Below are 13,556 nucleotides of genomic sequence, written 5' to 3' on the forward strand. Positions count from 1 at the left end.
GCGCTTCAACCAGAGGCCCCCGGCTGCTGTGTTGGGAAGAGACTGGAGGGAGAAGCAGGGACATATGAGGAGGCCACTGCAGTCAACTGAGGGAGAGATGAGGATGATTCGCAGACCAGGGAGGTCACAGTGTTTACAACTGCATTTTACCCTCCACTGTACCTTTGAAATGGGTACTATAATGATCCTTCATACAGAGGAGGATCCTCAGGATCAGAGGTAAAGTGACTTGCCTAAGGATACAGAGCACACAGTGGCAGAGCTTGGATATGAAGCCCACTCTCACTCCAAGGCCCTTGTTCTTTTTTTATTTTTATTTTTGAAGTAATCTCAACACCCAACATGGGGCTTGAACTGGTGACCCTTATATCAAGAGTTGCATGCTCTACCTACTGAGCCAGCCAGGCACCCCAAGGCCCTTGTTCTTTAAAGCTTATTTATTTATTTATTTTTAAGATTTTATTTATTTTATTTGACAGAGAGAGAGAGAGAATGAGAGCGAGAACTAGAGCAAGGTGAGGGGCAGAGGGAGAAGCAGACTCCCTGCTGAGCAGGGAGCCAGATTTGGGGCCCAATCCTGGGACTCTGGGATCATGACCTGAGCCAAAGGCAGACTCTTAACCGCCTGAGGCCCCCAGGCGCCCCGCAAGGCCCTTGCTCTTAATCATTACAGCTCTACAGTCATGTCACGTGGACCTTTTTATCCCAAGTTGCCGATGAGAATACTGAGAGTCCAAGAAGTCCAGAAACTTGCCCAAGATCAAGTAGGTCTTAATGACCTCCAAGCTATCACTCTTATTACTAACCTAGACTAATTCTCAGCCTAAAATGTGATTCTTGCTCCCAGGGTGCTTCTATTCTTAGGTGGGAGGATTCTTACATAATGAGTGCCTCTGAAGGGCCAATAAAGTGTCTAGGGCACTTAGAGGAGGTGGCATGACATTCACCGGAAGTGACAGGAGGAGGAGATTGACAGGAGGTTTGCTCTTGGCCATGTAGACCTTGAAAAATAGCCAGCTAGCTCTCCAGGAATTCTTACTAGGATCAGGACAGCTGGTTGGTTCATCTCAGAGCTATTTTGTTTGTTTTGTTTTTTGTTGTTTGGGACAAGGAAAGGCAGTGACTTGGGAATTGTACTATTTCTCTGTAGCTAAAGAGTCACATGAGAAAAAGCAGTGGGACCCCTAAAACGTATCTCAAAGATAGCTAGTCTAACTTGTATCTTAAAAAAATATAAGAAAATAAAATTTTTTTTTAAAAGATTTTATTTATTTATTCATGAGAGACAGAGAGAGAGAGAGAGGCAGAGGGAGAAGCAGGCTCCCAAGGAGCAGGAAGCCCGATGCGGGACTCGATCCCAGGACCCTGAGATCATGACCTGAGCCGAAGGCAGACGCCTAACCATCTGAGCCACCCAGGTGCCCGAAAATAAAAATTTTTTAAGATTTATTTTTTATTATTTATTTATTTGAGAGAGCAAGCGAGCGTGTGCCCAAGTCGGGGGAGGGGCAGAGGGAGAGAAGCAGACTCCCTGCTGAGTGGAGAGCCAGATGCAGGGCTCAATCTCAAGACCCTGAGTTCATGACCTGAGCCGAAATCAAGAGTTGGATGCTCAGCCGACTGAGCCACCCAGGTGCCCCAGAAAATAAAATTTTAAAATAAAAACTACTCAAGATCCCATACTCTGAGATAACCACTGTTTAATATATCAGAGTATACCTGTCCATATTCTTCCATGTATAAATATAACTTTTGAAAATTAAGTTATAGGGTATATATTATCTTGTAATGGGCTTTTCCCCACTTAATATATCTCGAACATTTCCCCACATGATTAAAGGTGAAAATTTAATTCTATAAAATTATTTTTAATGGTTGTGAAATATTCCATTATTCACTTACTCTGTAAATAATAATTGAGCCCTACTATGTGAGAGGTATTGTCCTGGGCTCTTGGGATACACCAGCTCACAAAAATGAGAATAATTCTTGTCTTCATGTAACTTACATTTTAGCAGGAGGAGACAGACATTAAAAAACAAAACAAACAAACAAACAAAACCCCATAATAAATAAATAATTGTAGGGCCTTATAGGCCATTGTAAGGATTTTTATTTTTGGTGTGAGTGAAATGGGGAACCACTGGTCCTATTGTGTAAATCTGTAATTTAGCCAACCAATTCAGGCATTGGTTGGACATTTAGGTTATTTCCAATATTTGCTATTATAAGAACATATTTTTATACAGAGATAAGATCATACAATAGATACATTTTTGTTTATTGCATGTTTTAGTCATAGAAGAAATATATTCTAATTGTGACAAGCCAAATGATACAGAAATCTATATACAGAAAATTCAATAATCTCCTCACTATCTTCTTCAATTTCACCCTCCTTAGGTAATTAAAGCTTATCAGTCAGGAAAACAGAAAATACATCAGCATTTTAACAGACAAAATTTTATCTAGGATGGAGTTGGCACACTAAGGCCCACAGGCCAAATCCCACCCACCGCATATTTTTGTAAATAAAGTTTTATTGGAATATAGCCAAGCTCATCCCTTTCTGTATCCTCTATGGCTGCTTTCATTCTATGACAGCAGAGTTGAAGAGTTGTGACAGACACCATATGGTCTGCATAGCTTAAAATATTTACTGTCTGGTCTTTTACAGGAAAAGTTTACAAACCTCTGATCTAGGGGCTTGGGATAGTAGACAGACTTATAGTCCCCAAAGATGTCCATGTCCTAATTTCCAGAACCTGTTTGCTTACCTGACATGGCAAAAGGGACTCTGCAGGTGTGACTACATTAAGGATTTTGAGATGGGGAGAGGATCGTGGATTATCTATGTGAGTCCAGTGTAATCACAGGGTCCTTATAAGGGCCAGAGGAGGCAGGAAAGTCAGAGAAAGATTTGAAGATGCTGCGTGGCTGTCCTTGAACGTGGAGGAAAGGGCCACGAACCCAAGAATGCAGGCTGCTTCTAGAAGCTAGAAAACGCAAAGAAGTAGACTTCCCCAGAGCTTCCAGAAGGAGTGAAGCTTTGCTGACACCTTGATTTTAACCAGGTGAAACCCACTTTGGACTCTGACATCCAGAACTGTAAGATAATAAACGTATGTTGTTTTAAGCCCCTAAGTTCTCTATTACAGCAGCAATGACAAACTAAGGCAATGGACTCAACGGGTAGCAGAGGCAAAGGGACCGCTGAGATCAGAGAGGAACAGCGGGAGGTGGCTCCCAACCCCAGGCCTGAGAACAAAGGGAACTGGCTGAGTCACTTGAACCCAGAAACGTGGAGAAGGGGCCTGTGGAGCAGGGACCCAGACCTCTGAGGGGTGGGCACTCCGAAGCTCATTCTGGGCACGTGGAAAGCACTGGAAACCAGAACCAGGTGCTGCTGCCAGGGTGAAAAACGACCGGGGACACTCTGATAGGAACCGGAAGCCCTCAGGAAGCGAACCGGAAGCCCTCAGGAAGGGAACAGGAAGTTCCTCCTCCAGCCTCCTAGAACCCCAGAGTGTCACAGAGCAGCTGGCAAAGCAGGAGTGTAGTTTGCGGAGTCTCATCCTGGCATCACAAAGAAGAACTGAAGGATTGGTGTGGACCTGAGACGAGAGCCTAATCACGAACACACAATGTTAACAATTTGGCCTGTAGCATTACAGACTTTTCTCTGTGCTCATCCAAAGATGTATTACAGGCTTTCCCCCTCTTTCTTATTTAGAAAAAATGTGGTCCTATCATACACATTACTCGGAAACTTGCATGTTTCATTGAACAATAGATCACGCACATCCTTTCATATAAACACACGAGAGCTATCTCATTTTTTTTAAGTGCTTAGATAGATAGATAGATAGATAGATAGATAGATAGATAGCTCAGCAATATCTCATGGAAATGCGAAAATTGATCCAATCACTCCCAGTCTCACTGATTGGCTCAGGTTCGGCATGTGACCCCAATCCAGTCTGAGCCCCACCCGCAGCTGCAGGCTGGTGTGGTCAAACCTACTCAAATCACATGCCTGAGAACGGGAGAGGGGCAGTTCCCCCGAAGAAAATCTAGGTGCTTTTAGCAGGAGAAGGACAAACAATGCTGGAGAAGGAAACAACAAATGTCCCCAACTTCCTCATATCCTTTGCCCTATTGTTTCTATTCGGTTGTTCTGTCATCGGTTTACGGATGTGCTTTGAGTATAGCTATGTTAACCCTTTGTATATGTGTGGAAAATGCTTTTCCCAGCATGTAGTTTCTTATAGTGACTTTTTGCCGTGTGAAAATTAAAATTAGAATATTGTCCGATGTAACTTTCTTTCACTTTATGGCTGTGGATTTCCTTTTTTGCTTAATAATGGTTTCCTCCTACAAAGATAAGCACAGTTGTCACTAGATTGGTCAGGATAGGCTAAGGATGCTATGGTAAGAAAACAAACAACCTCTAAAATTTCAGTGGAGTAACTCAAGTGAAGTATTTCTTGCTCACACTATGTGTTAGGTTGAAAGAAAGCTCCCTACTGGTTGTAGTCACTCGGGGACCCAGGCTGATGGAGGGGAGGCTCCATCTCAAGAAATGATCAGTAAGTAAGCATTAGCTCTTAAAGTTTCTGCCCCCAAATGACATACATGGTTTCCTTTCACATTTTACTGAAAAAAATCAGTCACATGATCAAGATTAATTTGAAATGAATTGGGGAAGTACAATCTTACCATGTGCTTAGGAGAAGAGAACCAAAATATTTGGGAATAGCCGCAATGTAAGCAGAAAGAGTTAGGGGTCCCTGGAAAAAGAAAGATAGGCGGAGCTTACATAACATAAGAAAAGTCATTTTAGGGGCACTTGGGTGGCTCGGTCGGTTGAGCGTCTGCCTTCGGCTCATGATCCCGGAGTCCTGGGATTGAGCCCCGTGTGGGGTTCCCTGCTCAGCAGGGAGTCTGCTTCTCTCCCCCTCTCTCTGCCACACCCCCTGCTCATGTTCTTTCTCTCAAATACATAAATACATAAATAAATTCTAAAAAAAGAGAAAAAAAAAGTAAAGTCATTTTAGGACCCTGGCCATCTTGTGAAAGAATGTAAGAAAAGCAGCCACTAAAAAAAAAAAAAAAAAAAAAAAACAGCCACTATCAGGCCAGGAGGTAGCCAATCATATCAGGGACAATAAATCAGTGGTAAAACTCCTAGTGCTGATTCAAAAGGAAAGATTGACCTGACACACATTCTTGACTTATCTTTGTAGAATCTGAACCTCTTTGAGCATTTAGATACCTGACCAACTGGAGCCCGAGAATTGTTGATGCTGATCCTTGCCAGCCTCATGACTTTAACCTGGACTTAGTCACCTTAAGGTGACTTCTGTCCCAATTCCATGCTGTATTCCTCATTGTGCAAGCCCCTTTATGAATATGTATGCATGCTTAGCTTAAAATTTCCCCAGTCTTGTTGTTCAGGGAGACACTGCTTTAGGGAAACATCCCCGGTGTTCTCCTTTGCTTGTTGCAAGTAAAACCCTTCCTTTTCCAATTCTTTGGCTTGATTGTGTCTTTTGGTTCAACACACACCAAGAGGCAAACCCAGTTTCAGGTAACAATAAGGACTACTATACAGATCTTCCTCGACTTATGATGTGGTTACCTCACGATAAACCCATCCTAAGCCTAAAATATCGTCAGTCAAAAATGCATCTAACACACCTACCAAGCATCATAGCCCAGCCTCGCCTGCCTGAAATGTGCTCAGAACACTTACATAAGCCTACAGTTGGGCCAAATCCTCTAACACAAAGCCTAGTTTATAAGAAAGTGTTGAATATCTCAAGTGATTTGTTGAATCCTGTACTGAAAGTGGGCAACAGAATGGATGTCTGGGTATGGAGTGGTTCTAAGGCTATTGGTTGTTTACCCTTGTGATGGCCTGGCTGCCTGGTTTCTGTGCCCGCTGCCCCTGCCCAGGGTCACCAGAGAGGATTGTACCATACATCACTAGCCCAGGAACAGATCCAGATTCATTCCTGGGAGTACAGTTTCTGTTGAAGGCTTTTGCACCATCATAAAGTAAAAAAATCAGTAAGTTGAACCATTGCTAAATCAGAGACTCTCTGTAATCCACATTTCTGGCCACCAAATGCCATCCCCATGGGCAAAATAGCCTCACTCATCCTTTCTGAGGCAGTCAACCCCAGAGTCTCATTCTGGTTGGACCTGTATTCTGACACCTTAATCCACTCAGAGGTTTTTAACGTGGATGTGAAAGCGATATTTTTTATTAGACCCTTGTCGTAAGGTTGAGTTTTCACTATTTCATCTTTCATCTAATCTGTAATGAGAAGCAGTCTGTCTTCCAACTCTGCAAATCTCTGAATCTGTGGACTCTTTTGCTTTTCATTTCTACTTGCCAACGAGACAATTTCTCTCTCTCTCTGTGGTTCTCTCCCCGCCCCACCCCTCCTTCTCTATCTTTCTACATCTCTATCTCTCTCTGAAATCTTGTCAAATACAGCTAAGGCACACCGTTAATATTATGTTCTCTCTCTCTTTTTAAAGATTTTATTCTCAGGTAATCTCTACACCCAACATGGGGCTCAGACTTACAACCCTGAAATCAAGAGTCCCATGCTCTTCTGACTGAGCCAGCCAGGTATCCCTAATATTATGTTTTCTAACTGCTTCTTCTAGAGTACAAGTTCATTAGGTACATAATCTACCTTCCAAGTAACTTTGGGCAACATTTTTACCAAATGTTTCACTACTGTGTAATATGGCTCACCATCCTTATCAGTGCCAGTGACACCTTTTTAGGTTTTTGTTCTGGCTGCATTTCATATTAGGGATCGGTCAAGATAGGCTAGGGTGTAAGTAACAAACTCCAAAATCTCAATTGCTAACAACGATACGATTATTTCTTGCCTATGCTACGTGTCCAGTGTGGATCAGCAGGGACATCTGCTCTTTAAAGCCACTCAGGAACCTTGGCTGATGGGAGCTGCTCTTCATTATATGCTTCCACAATCATCCCAGCAGGGAGAGAGGGGACATGGCACAAATCCATGGCTCTGCCTAGAAGGGGCACATCTTCCTTTTCCTAATACTTTCTTATTCAAAGTGAATCACACAAGTATGCCTAGGTTCAAAAGGTTCGGGGAAGAGTCCATCTTATCAGATTCACAGAAAAGAGAACCTGCATACTTGTGAATGATCTTAATGGCTATCACAGGTATTTTTGTTTTGAGAATTTATTGCAGTGAAATAGACTACAGGTAACAATTATCCATATACTTGGGTCTAATTTTATAACTCCATGTGGGACTTCTGCTACTCTATTTTTTGTGGTTGTGATAAGGGGCCATCATATTCTAAGCCCACCCTCAAAATTTAATTTTGCTTTACACCTGAATAAAAATACCTAATCCTTAAGACTGAGTTCCTTCCACTTAAGCCACACCCATTCGACAGAAGTTATAATTCAGATGTTTCTTTATTCTATCCCCCTTCCTTATCTGACATTTCCTTCTGTAATTCTATCAGAGACTGAAGACCATGGTTAATAACATGTTTTGTGAGAAGGTCAATTCAGAAAAATTACAAGTGTTTGTTTTTATTCAAAATGTATTGTTTTTGCTTTTATTCAAAAATTTTAAAATGGCTTAATTTAGTTCTAAAATAATGGATATTCTTAAGGTTATGATTATCTACTTCGCTGAATGGAAGAATGTTAGTGAGAAAGAAAACAGAGCTGTTGTTTAGCAACTAATATAAATATCTAGGCATATTTGAGAACTTCAGTAGCAACATGAGACAGCTTTCTAATCTTTCATCCTGAAATTAGATCCTAGGACTGTCTTGAAGCTAGTCTTACTAAATCCAGGCTTTTAAATCATTGGTTGAAAATGCCCTGACAGAAAATATGTCAAGTTAAACATTTTCGTAAAGATGGCTGCTGAGGGGCACCTGGGTGGCTCAGTTAGTTAAGTGTCTGCCTTCAGCTCAGGTCATGATCCCAGGGTCCTGGGATCCAGCCCCGTGTCAGGCTCCCGGCTCAGCTGGAAGTCTGCTTCTCCTTTTCCCTCTGCCCCTCCCCCACAATTGGCTCGCTCTCTCTCTCTCAAATAAATAAATAAAATCTTAAAAAACAAAAAGATGGCTGTTGAAAACCCCTTTCTGTGAATAAGCACCCAAGGTCACAAGCAAAGAAGACATTCATTCATTCAACTAACATTCATTGGGTCCCTGTTATAGGTCAGGCCCTATTCTAAGTGCAGGGGGTACAGTGGAAAACAAGATAGGTAGGAACCCTGACCTCCTGGAGCTTACTTTTGGTGTGGGTCAGCACCAACTAGACAAACAATTGAATAAAATCATTATACACTGCGATCAATACAGTGAAAAAGTGAATAAGAGAATAGTGCATCAGTCAGGATTTGTGGATTTTTTTTTAAGTTATTTATTTATTTATTTAATTTTTGCTCGCAGTGTGGGGCTTGAACTCATGACCCTGAGATCAAGAGTCACATGCTCTTCCCACTGAGCCAGCCAGGCGATGCTGCATCAGTCTGGATTCTTGATGGCAAGCAAGGATATCCATTTAAAAGGAAAAAAGAGTGGTTCCTGGCTGGCTCAGTCGATAGAGCATGCAACTCTTGATCCTCATGTGGTGAGTTCAAGCTCCACATTGGGCATAGAAATTACCTAAAAAAAAAGAAAAAAGAAAAAAAACACCAGGAAGATAATTGGGAGCTTTTACGATCAAAGGGAGCCTGAATGAGTAGGCTTGGAAAGTGAAGTAGAATCCTGAGGGATTGGGGAGTAGCTAGCAGGAACTGAGATGCTACAGAAAGCTATGTTTGCTGGGTCTCTGCCTTGGTGTCCCCATGTCTCCACAGAGAAACAGGGAGCCCGCAGTGAGGTTTTGCTTGATTGGGCTTGGCTCACACACCTGTCCCCCTAGCTGAACCATGAAGCTGTTCTCTCTCAGCTTCTGGCCTTCAGGTTGGGTGTCTAGCTCTTGGCACTCCCCTCCCACCAAAACTCCCACGGTGGGGAATTCCCTCTGTGAGGTCTATTACAGTGAAGGTGACTTAGATGTGGGTCAGCCAAAAATAGGGCAAATGTTGACGAAGGTTGAAATAAACTCTACCACCTACTGTCTTTAGATAAGAAGGCATCTCAGAGAAAGTAACATTTAAGCTGAGCCAAGCCTGTTCCTTTCTTCTTCCCAAGTTTGTCACACCGTGGTTTTAATGAGTGTTTCCCTGGTGACTGACAAAGTTGAACATCTTTTCATGTATCTATAGACCATTTGGAATACGATCTTTAGTGAAGTGCCAATTGAAGTCTCTTGTCTATTTGCTGTATTGGGTTGCATGCTCTTTGTTCTGTTAAATTGATTTGAAGGAGTTTATAAGCTTGTAGTATAATGTTCTAAATGATCTCTTTTGTTGGATACATGTATTTCAAATATCCCTCCCACTATTGACTTGCTTTTTTTCTCTCTTAATAGTGTCTTACGATGAAAAGAAGTTTTTAAATTTTAACATGCTCCAATGAATGCTTTCCTTTGTGGTTGGCAATTTTTGTGTCCTATTTAAAAAATCTCTGCCTAGGGACACCTGGGTGGCTCAGTCCGTTGGGCACCTGCCTTTGGCTCAGGTCGTGATCCCAGAGTCCTGGGATCGAGTCCCTCATCAGGCTCCTTGCTCTGCGGGAGTCTGCTTCTCCCTCTGCCTGCCACTCCCCCTGCTTGTGCTCTCCTCTCTCTTTCTCTCTCTCTGACAAATAAATAAAATTTTTAAAATAAATAAATAAATAAATAAATAATCTCTGCCTAGAGGCACCTGAGTGGCTCAGTCGGTTAGGAATCCAACTCTTGATTTTGGCTCAGGCCATGATCTCAGGGTCATGGGATTGAGCCCCTTGTCAGACTCTGTGCTCAGTGGGGAGTCTGCTTGAGATTCTCTCTCACCCTCTCCTTCTGCCCCTCCCATGTTTTCTCTCTCTCTCTCTAAAATAAAGAAATAAATCTTAAAAAAAAAAAGAAATCTCACTTACTTTAAGATCATAAAGATATTCCTCTATGTTATAAAAGATTTATTTATATTTTTACATTTCATATTTAGATTTATTATCTATCTAGAATTGCTTTCTATGTGCAATTTGAGATAGGGGGTCAAGATTCATTTTATGCTAAATGATATCCAGTTGACCTTTATCTTTTATTGAAAAGATCATGCTTTCCCCCAAGTGTCTCTGAACTATATCTTCTGTTTCTTGGTCTACTTACCTATCCTTGTGCTAATATTCACGACTTAATCACTTTAGGTTGCTATGTCTTGATATCTGGTACTGTGAGGCATCCACTTAGGTTGTTTCCTTTGAGATTGTATTTGCTATTCCTGAATCATTGCATTTCTGTAAATATTAGAATCAGTTTATTAGTATTTACAACAAATATGGTAGGGCTCTGGTCGCAATTACATTGAATATATTCCAACTAAATATGTACCAATTTGGGGCAAACTGACATCTTTACAATATTGAGTATTCAAATCTATGAAAAAAGTATAATCCCTTTAGTTATTTGGGTCTTTAATTTCAGTGAAATTTTAATAGTTTTCAGTGTAGAGGCCTTTTTTAAAAGGTGTGTTCCAAGATATCTTTTGCTATTTTAAAAATGCTATTGTAGGGTTGCCTGGCTGGCTCAGTCAGTAGAGCATGTGACTCTCGATCTGGGGGTTGTGAGTTGTGAGTTCTACATTGGGTGTAGAGCTTCCTTAAAAAAAAAGATAAAAGTAAAAATAAAAGAGTTATTGTAATTGGTATCTTTTCCTGAATTATATTTTTTATTTGTTTACTGCTGATATGTAGAAATAGAATTGATTTTTGTTAGCTCACCATGCATCAAGTAAACTTGATAAATTCACTTATTAATTCTATTATCTAATAGTTTTTCAGAGAATTATTTTAGATGTTCTCCAGGCACAAACATGTTCTCTGTAAATGACAATTTTATTACACTTTTTTCTAATCCTGATATTTTCTTCTATTTACCTTATCACCTTTCTCAATGCCATTATCAAGAGGTATATTTTCAATATTTTACCATTACCTAGGTTTTCTGTACGTTTTTGGTAGATTCTTATAATCATACAAAGGAGTTTCCTTCTATGACTAGTTTATTAAAGTTGATATCATGAATAGGTATTAAATTTTTATTAAATGCTTTTTCTGCATCTATCAACATGATCATATGACTTTTCACTTTCTGTGTCTGTTAATGTGGTGAATTAAGATTGGTTTTTATTTATTTATTATTTATTTATTTATTAAAAGATTTTATTTATTTATTTGACAGAGACAAAGATAGTGACAGCAGGAACACAAGCAGGGGGAGTGGGAGAGGGAGAAGCAGGCTTCCTGCTGAGCAGGGAGCCCAATGCAGGACTCGATCCCAGGACCCTGGGACCCGTGACCTGAACCGAAGGCAGATGCTTAACTGACTGAGCCACCCAGGCGTCCCAAGATGATTGGTTTTTAAATGTTAAACAACTTTTTGTGTTCCTAGGATAAGTGCCTCTTGGCTATATTCTATTTTGCTTTTATATATTGATGTATTCAATTTGCTAATATTTTGCTTAAGAGTTTTGCTCCTATGGAAATGAGAGAGAATTGTCTATACTTTTTTTTTTCTTGTAGTATTCTTGTCAGGTTTTGGTTTCAAACCTGGCCTCATAAAGAGTTGAGTATATCTTTTCCTAACCTTGGGAAGACTTTGTGTAAGATTGGTTATTATTTCTTCCTTAATTGTCTGGGAAATTCACTGGTGAAATCATCTGTGTCTAGAGTTTTCTTTTGTAAGAAGGTTTTAAATAATGGATTCAATTTCTTTGATATATGTAGGACTATTCTTATTTTCTATTTCTTCTTGAGTCAGTTTTGGTAAGTTATATGTTTTATGGAATTTGTTTATTTTATTTAAATCATCAGCTGTATTGCAAACAGGCTGTTCATAGTAGTCTCTTATCTTTTTTAGTGTCTACAGGATCTGTAGTGTTCTTTTGTTCATTTGTGGTAGTGATAATTTCTCTTTTTTTTCTTCTTGATCAGCCTTATTAGGGGTAACCAATTTTATTAAAAATGTTAAATAGCCAACTTTCAGCTTTGTTGATCTTCTATATTTTATATTTGTTATAAATTTTATATCTGCTCCTATTTTTATTATTTCCTTACTGCTAGCTTGAGTTTGATTTGGTGTTCTCATAATGTCTTTCTGAGATGGAAACTTACATAATTGATTTTCAACTTAAAAATTTTTCTAATATAGGCATACATGGCTCTAAATTTCTAAGTTTGTTTTATTACTTTAAAAAATTATGGTAAATTATATAACACAAAAGTTGCCACTTACAAGTTAAACAAATTCAACAAAGGTGTGAAATACAAAACCAACACACAAAAATCAGTTGTGTTTCTATACTAGCAATGAACAGTTTGAAAAAGAAATTAAGAAAATAACTTCATTTGGGGCGCCTGGGTGGCTCAGTCGTTAAACGTCTGCCTTTGGCTTGGGTCATGGTCCCAGGGTCCGGGGATTGAGCCCTGCATCGGGCTCCCTGCTTGGCAGGAAGCATGCTTCTCTCTCTCCCACTCCCCCTGCTTGTGTTCCCTCTCTTGCTGTGTCTCTCTCTGTCAAAGAAATGAATAAAAATCTTAAAAAAAAAAAAAAAAGAAAAGAAAAAAGAAAATAACTTCATTTATAATGGTATCAATAAAAATAAAATTCTTAGGAGTAAATTTAACCGAAGGATTCATAAGAGATACTAGTCTATAGTTTTCTTTCATTGTAATGTCTTTGTCTGATTTCAGTATCAGGTTAATGCCAGTTTTACAGAATAAGAAAGTACTATGTTCTCTTCATTTTGGGGGAAGAGTTTGAGAAGGATTGGTGTTAATTCTCCCAAATATTTGGTAGAAGTCATCAGTGAAATCATCTGGTCCTGGGATTTCTTTGTTGGGAGGATTTTTTTTTTTAAATTATGAATTCAATCTCCTTACTTCTTATAAGTCTATTCAGATTTTCTATTTCTTCATGAGTCACTTTGATAGCTTGTGTGTTTCTAGGAATTTGTCCATTTCATCTAGGTTATCCAATTGGTTGGAGTACAGTTGTCATAGTATTCTCTTGTAATTTTTTTCATTACCATGAAGTTGATTGTGTTGTTTGATTTCCATATATTGTGCATTTTCCAGTTTTCCTTTGGTCATTAATTTCTAGTTTCATTCTATTGTGATTGGAAAAGATATTTTGTATAATTTCAATATTTTTGAATTTATTAAGACTTGTTTTGTGGACTAACATATAGTCTATCCTGGAGAATATTTCATGTGCCCTTGCTTCATATATTTTGGGGCTCTGTCAATATGTACATATATGTTTATATGTGTTGTATCTTCTATATGTATTAAATCTTTGTCAGTATAAATGTAAATGGATTAGACTCTCCAATTAAAAGACAGATTGTCAGAATGGATTTTATTTATTTATTTATTTAAAAAAA

Source organism: Neomonachus schauinslandi, chromosome 9, assembly GCF_002201575.2.
Source record: "Neomonachus schauinslandi chromosome 9, ASM220157v2, whole genome shotgun sequence".
In the NCBI taxonomy this organism is placed as follows: Eukaryota; Metazoa; Chordata; class Mammalia; order Carnivora; family Phocidae; genus Neomonachus; species Neomonachus schauinslandi.